General features: G+C 38.5%; 1 long non-coding RNA gene across 2 annotated transcripts; it reads right to left on the minus strand.

The window, feature by feature from the left end:
* Positions 1-5,519: 5,519 nt before the first annotated feature.
* On the minus strand, positions 5,520-8,521 carry LOC311059010. 2 transcript variants are annotated; one of them, XR_014602114.1, is made up of 4 exons: positions 8,442-8,521; positions 7,603-7,701; positions 6,485-6,545; positions 5,520-6,327 (listed from the first exon to the last, which is right to left on the minus strand). It is a non-coding gene; the product is annotated as an uncharacterized lncRNA (long non-coding RNA). The 2 variants fall into 2 exon arrangements; XR_014602115.1 differs by lacking the exon at positions 5,520-6,327 and having other exon boundaries at positions 6,455-6,545.

An 8,521-nucleotide genomic window follows, 5' to 3' on the forward strand; every position in this document is an offset into this window, starting at 1 on the left:
TACCCAGATAGCAAAAAGTGATTGAATCAACATTGTGTTTTTGTCAGGCTGAAGATTGGAATCAATTACCCAGATAGCAAAAAGTGATTGAATCAACATTGTGTTTTTGTCAGGCTGAAGATTGGAATCAACATTGATGTCTGACATAGAAAATAACATTGAAAGTGCTCGCTATGATCCACATGGAAAGAACGTTGAATTTTCAATCAATCCTGACAATGAATCAACCTTGATTCAACTAGGATATGATCAACATTGAAAGAATGTAGAATTGCATCAACATTGATTCAACTATATATATACATTGCATTATACATTGAAACAATGTTATTATTAAAGCACCATTTCAACACTTTTTCAACCTTCCTCTGTATGTTTTTAATATGCCTCATTAATAATGAAAAATAATCACTTTAAATGTAAATTATATTATTTGCACCACCGGGAGCATGCTAAAAGTTGTCTAGTGACATCACTGCCTGAAGGGCAGTGATGTCACTGAGAGAGGTTTGGAGCAAGCCTGTAGAACTTTAAAACACCAAATACAGTAAAGTGATTATTATTATTGGCTTAAATGAGACATATTATAAACATACAGAGGAAGGTTGAAAAATACTGCAGTGGTTCTCAACCTTTTTATACAAAGACCTCACCTTACAGGAAAAACATTTTGGGACCCCAAACTTGATTATAATTATGCCATTATAGGTGAATATTCGAAAATATGTTGGGAGCTTGTAGATCGGCTATTTCAAATTTTATATTTTTTCAAGAAACCAAGGTTGAGAACAGCTGCTTTACGGCATGCTCTATGAACAAAGAAACAGACAATGTATTCATTTAGTTATTTATTAAAGATTCCAAAAACAAATCTAAACAAATTTTAGAACACAGCTTTTTACTTTAGAACTGTTGTAACCTATACGTTGTTATACGTTTCAATCCGGGAGCCACCCCTGTGTCTCATTAGCTGTTGCTATAGCTACATCATTTTTAAGTAAGAACTTGAACGTTTCAGAAAACAGGTTAGGTTTTTAGAATCGACCTCAGGTCTAAATGGGTTAGGGTTTCAGGTGGAGGAAGTGCCTTAAACATATCTGGCCATTTATTTGCCTTTAACGTCAGGGCACACATAAACCTGGCAAATACGAACAGGGTTGTCATACTCAGTACAAATAAAGTACAAATAAAGTAATCATTCAGAACTACATATTAGGATCCCAGTTCAACATGAACAAAACAGCTTGATTCCAATGATCCAACTCCCATGAAACCCACTGTCCTCCAAACCATTTGTCCTTTTAACTCTTTGGCCTTTCTTTTCTTGGTACCCCGCCATTCCTCTCCGGTGCATAACGCAGCCACTTCTGCAGTGCATCTCTGTACAGCAATTCAGTCAACTTGTGGTCAAATTGACGAGCAGCCACTGGGAAAAAAAGAAAAAAGAATACTTGTTATAAAGATAAATAAGAACGCTGCAATGGGCACGTTCCATTCTAAAGTGACAGAAATGTCCAGTGTCCTTTTTAGTGTACTAGATTTTCAGGTGGCCTTAGGAAAAAAATCCACCATTTATGGCTACTCCGTCTCAGAGGAGGGCAGTGGACAGCTCAGAAACCTGCCTACCAGTGACATCACATGTCATCATTTTCAATGTCCATTAGCTTGAAATGATGTCACTGGTAGGTTTCTGAACTGTCCACATGCAAAGACCACCTCTGAGAAACATTGAGTGAGACAGAAATGGTGCCATCTTTCTATGCGCGCACATGGGTTTGGTTTGGATCGAGGACTATACGTATACGTGTAGCAGAGTGGCTCACAGCCTCAGCCTAATGAAATAAAAGTCTAATCTCTCCCCCAGTCAAAAAAAGGGTATCTTTAGTCTAGTGGTTAAACTGTTGGCTTAAAGCGCAAATCCCGGACATTACATAGAACCTCTAATGGCTTATGGTCAGTAACTAAATCAAACCTCCAACCATACACATAGGATGTAGTCTCTCACAAGTCCATACTAGAGCTAAAGCTTCACGCTCAGTCTGAGAGTACCTACACTCACGGTCTGTCAAGCTGCGTCTCACATAGCACAGTGGTTCTCAACCTTTACAGGCTGTGACCCCCAAAATAATCGTATTTGAACTGGGGACACCCCACCCTGACAAGAACTTGGAATGTAGGAGTTGAGGCATTACATTTTGGTGCAGTTCCACAGATAGATATTGTGAAAATAGCAGATTTTAAATGTAATTATAGATCAGGAAACATGGACAATGATATGTGCAAAGGTAAACTTACCTACACTTTCTCCTAGAGTGCTGGAACATAATTATAAGTTCATTTTCAAAACATTCCTAACCCCAGTTTGTTTAAATAAGATGTCCCAGATGTATTTCTGAAGCTTTACCACTTTACATTTAAATGTTTTACTTTTTGTTTTATGGTTTTGTTTTCTATCTTATGCTTATGATTTTGTTTTGATACTTTCCACAATATCTAGATCAATCAACTCCTTTATTTTATTCTCCACAGCCTCCCTGAGGTTGTATGGTATGCATCTATGTGGCTGGACCACAGGCTTTACCTGTGGGTCTATGTACAGGCTAACCTGCTTGGTGTTCAATTTTCCTACACCCTTGGAACACATCTGGATACTGCTGCCTGAGTGTGTCTCTGATGTTTGTAACCACAGAGACATTTTCACCTAGTTGAGTTTCAACGCTCCCAGTTTCATGATCTTGTTCCCCCTAATTACAATTAACTGGTTCACTGCATGAGTACGTGTACAATTTCCACAGTCCCTTCCTAGAAATGCAGCGTCAAAAGTGCAATAGTTCTATTTTAAATGTAGCCATGTGCTTACAAACAAAAAGTACAGTATGGTAGTAAATGTAGCTACTTACCAGATTCAGAGTCAATCAATCTGGCCCAGATTGATGGCAGCAGCAGCTGGGTTTTTTTCCTACTCAAGTGTTGACACAAACCTCCCCATCACCTCTAGATGGTGCTGTTGCCACTAGTTTGGGCTATAAATGGTCCTGCCTGCTATATTTTGCTAGTGGGAGTGAGTGAGAATGAGAGTGAGAGAGAATTGGCCAGTAATGTATCCCACCAACATTTGAATATGTGACATAGAAATAGCCAGGGCTACCTTATACATGTATATGAATATATACACTCATCCAAATAAAGGATACGTTTATTATGCAAGTGCCAGGGGTCTTGATCGGCACTGATCCATTGAACCATCTGGCCTTCCTATCAATTGTTACTTATTGTTTGTAGGCTACCATTAACTATCAGTTAAAACTTTCAATACCATTCAAAAATAGTCAACAATAGCAGATCTACAAGCTGACAATAACTTGTGATGCGACATGTTGTGAGCTTATAGAGCTGCTATTTTCAAAGAATTTACGAAAATGTTTCAAAAATCGATGACGACATGCCAACAATAGGGATGGCAGGGTGGCAGGCTACCTCAGCACATTACTGTGAGGTGGAAACCTCATATGTCCAAAACTGCTACTTTTCAGGTTTCAAATTCAAAAACAGCAAAAGTAGCAGATCAACAAGCTCGTAGGGCTTGAAATATGGAGATAAGAGGTTTCTGCCCGACAGCAACGATATATTGGTTGTTGCGATATCGCTGTGTCAGTAAGATGTAGGCTGCTCCCTGACCATAGTGAAAACGTGTCATCCTGAGAAATGACACGTTTTGGTAGCGGTGATTATTTTATTTTTTTAAGTGGAATGTTCGAAGCTTTGGGGGGGGGGGGAATCAAGTTACAAAAGTCGCTTTCATTTAAAGTCTGTTGGTGATTCTGAATTAATGTATGGGCTACCCTGCATGAGCGTCTACGGCTCTCAGTTGTCAAAAAGATCCCTTCATAAAACATCCAGCAGGAATTGGAGCTTAAAGTGCTAGAACGTTGGCGCAGTATAAATAAATATAGTAATATGAGTAGTGTAATTAAGTACTTTTTAAAGGGGAAATAAGTAGTAGCTTATTACACTTCCTGACTAAATTGCCCCACACTGATCATTATGAATGATGACTTATCATCGTGATTCATTCTTAGTAGTTCACAACTAAATGGACAGAGAACATGTATTACATGTTGTAATCATCATTGATTAATCACTAGCTAATGAGATCATGTTTGTGGCCATTGAAATAAAGTGTAATGTATACTGTAATGTTTGTAATTGTTCCAATACCTGATAAAATAATTGATAGTAGATAGATAAATAGTTCAACACCTTACTTGAAGGGCATACCATCATATGGAGAGAAAGAGTTGCAGAATCAGAATTTCTGATTAATAATAATAAACAACGTAAAATGTTATCCGTTCAAAATGTACCTTAAAGGGATATGTTTAAAATGTTCAAGACTTATCGACTTGGGAGAGGTATGCACATTTTTTTGTTTGTTATTGTACCATAAAGTCGTTCGTTGATCAGCTACATTTTCTATTACTCAATGTCAAAGATAATTTCCTGGATATAAATGATTGTGTATGTTTTGTGTTCATATGGGACTTTACAATCTTTGAAATTTAAAAAGAAAAAGAGACACTGCAGAAGCTCTTCTTGTAGCCAAAGTGTAAACAAGCCTTTATTACTCGTCTAGTTCATTGCAGAACATTACTAAACCAACATGTTGCATCCTCCACTGGTCTACATCAGGAAAAACAGTGAGTACATTCCCAGGTGGTATAAATGGAGTTGCAGCTCAATGGGTGGAGCCCCACAATGATTCAATTATCCATATAGACAATAAGTGTCAGTACAACTCTATCTATGACCGACACACAATAAACAGAAGTAAAGATTACTAATGTATTATAACAAAAACAACGAAGGGAAAGGGAAAACAGCAAAATATGCTAGGATCGAATCAACTCTATTTAATCCAACCAAATCCATTGGTCCCTGGGAGGGTGGTAGCTATAAATAAAGAATTCTGACGTTTCAGGTCATCACCTCTGTTTGACAAAGGGACATGGTTGATACCATATTAAAGAAGAGAGATCATTACCCTGATGCTGTTTAAAATGGGGGGCAACCTGAGAGTCAATGCATGTAAAAACAACAACTGTGTTGTTTAATTGGCTGAATGCTTCTTTGCTGTTGCTGTCCTTGGTGTGCTGGCTTTTGTTTGGTCCAATAATATACAGTTCCCTCCTTATACTAATCTTTATCATCCCTTCTCCATTTGCAAAGTTTCTCTTGTATCACTGTTGACTTGAATTTAATTTGGCATCCAATTTGAACTCTATACATTTATGTTTATGGTGATTGATGGTGAATTTCTTGACCTGGATATGTCATTGAACCTTCGTCATTCATTGAGTAACGCAGTGATCTTTCACTGCTTTCGGAGCCTGTCCTTTAGAAGTTGCAACCCCTGCTACACCCCCTAATATAGCCCCAAATAACAACCCCAGTACACCCCCTGTTATTAGACCAACTGGGCCAAACGCCATTCCAACTAAAATCCCAGCATTCGCCACCAATCCAAAAGCCGAGAATGCGTTTCTTTTCTCGGCTTCAGCTCTTGCTTTTTTTCATATCGTTTATGCATCAATTTCATTGCGTCTTCCAGAGATTGTCCCTCATGTTCTTTTTTCAGTTGTTCCTCTTCTTTTTGTATCTTCTTTTTGTACTTCTTAAGAATTCTCTTTTTCCTTTCCTCTATGTTTTTCTCTGCTAATTGGAACATGTCATTGGTGTAGTGGCTTTCTTCGCCATTCTTCAACACCAGGCTGTTGATTTTCTCCAGTAGCTCAGTGACCTGAGAGGAGGGATCCTTAGATTTGTTGTTGAAGACATGATAGCGACCTCCACAGTTTCTAATGCATTTTTGTAGTTCCTGACTATTTTTCACAATTTCTTCAACTGGTACACCTTCATCAACCATGTCAGCATGACTTAGAAGAATCATAGTGTATTCATTTGACTTTTGGCCAAATATGTCCTGTATAATTTGCACAGTTTCCTGCTCCTCTTTTGTGAATCTTCCCAGTTTGATCACAACCAGGAACACATGGGGACCAGGCGAAGCAAAATAAATACACTGTTTGATCTCAGCAATGACCTCATCTTCGCTAACTTTGGTGTCAAACAAGCCCGGTATGTCAACAACAGAGACCTTTCTACCAGCCACTTCACCACTGGCTTTTGTACATTTCGTTGTGACGGATACAGTATTAAACGTGGCTACAAAAGCTTTTGAACCCAGTATTGTGTTTCCAGTGGCGCTTTTTCCAGCTCCAGTTTTCCCAACCATCACAATCCGAAGTTCGTCATCATTTATTATGAGATCTGTTGGATTAAAATGAAATGGTTATGGATGATAAACATTTGATGTTTGCAAAAGAAAAAGAAAGAAAGAAAACATGGTTTAATGATTCTATGCAATTACATCAATTCGATTTCATTACAGTCTTGCCTTGAACATTTGTCTCCTGGGAAGATATACCTTCTTCTCCATTCTCGCTGCTTGAATCTGCACTCATGACTGTTTTGTGTTGTCTTACGTTCTTAGAGAGATAGAGAGAAGAGAAAGTTAGATAGATAGAGAGAGAGAGAGAGAGAGATAGAGAGAGAGAGAGAGAGAGAGAGGGAGAGAGAGAGAGAGAGAGAGAGATTAGAGAGTTATTATAACAATACAGTACATGTGTATATACAGATGAACTCAATCTACAGCAACATACGGTAATCAAATGAGCTGAAATGGACTCTATACCCTAACCCCTAAGTACACTCCTCCCTTGACATTGAAACGTGTTCTATCACAGAATACTAACTAGAAAAGTGCCCTCTGGCCTGGGCCGTAGCAAGGCGGTCCATGCACCCTAGCCTGCAAAGCCTGACAGCGTGTCGCAAGTTCGACTCCCGTTCCCGACGACATTTGCTTCGTGCCACCCCCCATCTCTCTCCCCATTTCCTATCAGTCTACTTTCACTATCCCTCTCTAAATAAAAACATATATTAAAAAAGAAAAGGAAAAAAGAAAAGTGCCCTCTTCGGAGCGCAGGTGCAGGTTGCCTACCCAAACCTGTGAAATTTGGATGGCAGTCATAGCCAATTGGAATGGAATCTGATATATCTGACTGTTACATCTTGATCACATGACCCCAGAGATATTGTGTACCAATTAGTGTGAGTATTTGACACAATCTGTAGGAGTATTAGGTTCAAGGTTCAAGGTTCAACTTTATTGTTGAACCCTCCCAAAAGGGCAATTAGGTTTACAGCAAGAGGTATTAAAACATATTACATACATTAAAACATATCTCTCGCTGCCGGTCGCAGCGTGCGCATGCGCCCTGTTTCCCTCCTTGCAAGAATTGGGGGGATGGGATGGGATGGGCAAAATTAACAATAAGAGTACTTTGCAAAATGGTGGAAAATCTTGGCAGGCAGAAAAGGCCATGATCTACATGGAGAGTTGTGTCATGCCAAGAGACGGGGAAAAAGGTTTGTCTGTATGACCTACGGTTCAAGAGTCAAATGCCAAAACACGAAGGGCCCTGTTATAACGTCACCATGAGGCCAATTTGAAACATTTGGGGTTGAGGTTCTTCCTTGGCCTACCTGGGAAAATCCGTCGAAAGTTTCACACTGATCGGTCCAACGGTGCCGGAGATTGCCAGAACTAACTGTAACAGTGTCACTAATCAGTGTCAGTCAGATCTTTAGTGAAAATGGAAAAGAAGGAAACTGCAGGTCAATTGAGTACCAAGCATCATGCTTTCTATTAGAAAACATTTGTGAAAATTGACACATTAGCAAAAGTATAACAATTTGTACCACACAGTAATCAATTCAACTGTGTACTGAAAAGATATATTGCAATTAAATGAAAAATACGTTTTTAGAGCATATCAGTGGTCATACTTAGGACATTTCTAACAAAAGATTCCAAAGAAATTAAATAAATCGATGTTAGTGTATTTTTATTTCAAAAATCCCTGTGTGATTTCCATAGCTCATGTTCCTCCACTTGCACCTGATTTTCATTATGGAGACATTCTTGGGCTGCTACGTTCTTTATCCAACTCAAAATGACAGACGGTGCATTATTCGTTTTAAACTTAACAGTAGACATTAAAATATAAATCAAAAAATGTAGTGGCAGAAACCCTATGCAGGGGTGAGATCCTATGTAAAACTAGTGAAAGAGGATAAGGGTTAGAAGGCCTCTAGACAGCAGAGTAAAATATTTATGCACGAAGAGTAGATGGTGAAACATTAGTAAATGTAGGCCTATTGATAATCCTTTTTTTTTCTTTTCTTTTTTGGACAAATAATTACATTTCAAGATTTGTAAACAATTTCACTGTTTCATTTTGTCATTTACATTTTCATTTGTAAAATGACAGCTGCTGATCACTGAATGAATTCTGGTAATAATGAAAGAGTGTGTGTCTTACCTGCTTCAGTTGTGAAATCCTAATGTGGGTCTGGAGAGACAGAAGAAGTATAAAGACAATGAAGCTTCATCAACAAGGAC

This window comes from Gymnoscopelus microlampas (genome assembly GCF_963454915.1).
Source record: "Gymnoscopelus microlampas genome assembly, chromosome: 13".
Taxonomy (NCBI): Eukaryota; Metazoa; Chordata; class Actinopteri; order Myctophiformes; family Myctophidae; genus Gymnoscopelus; species Gymnoscopelus microlampas.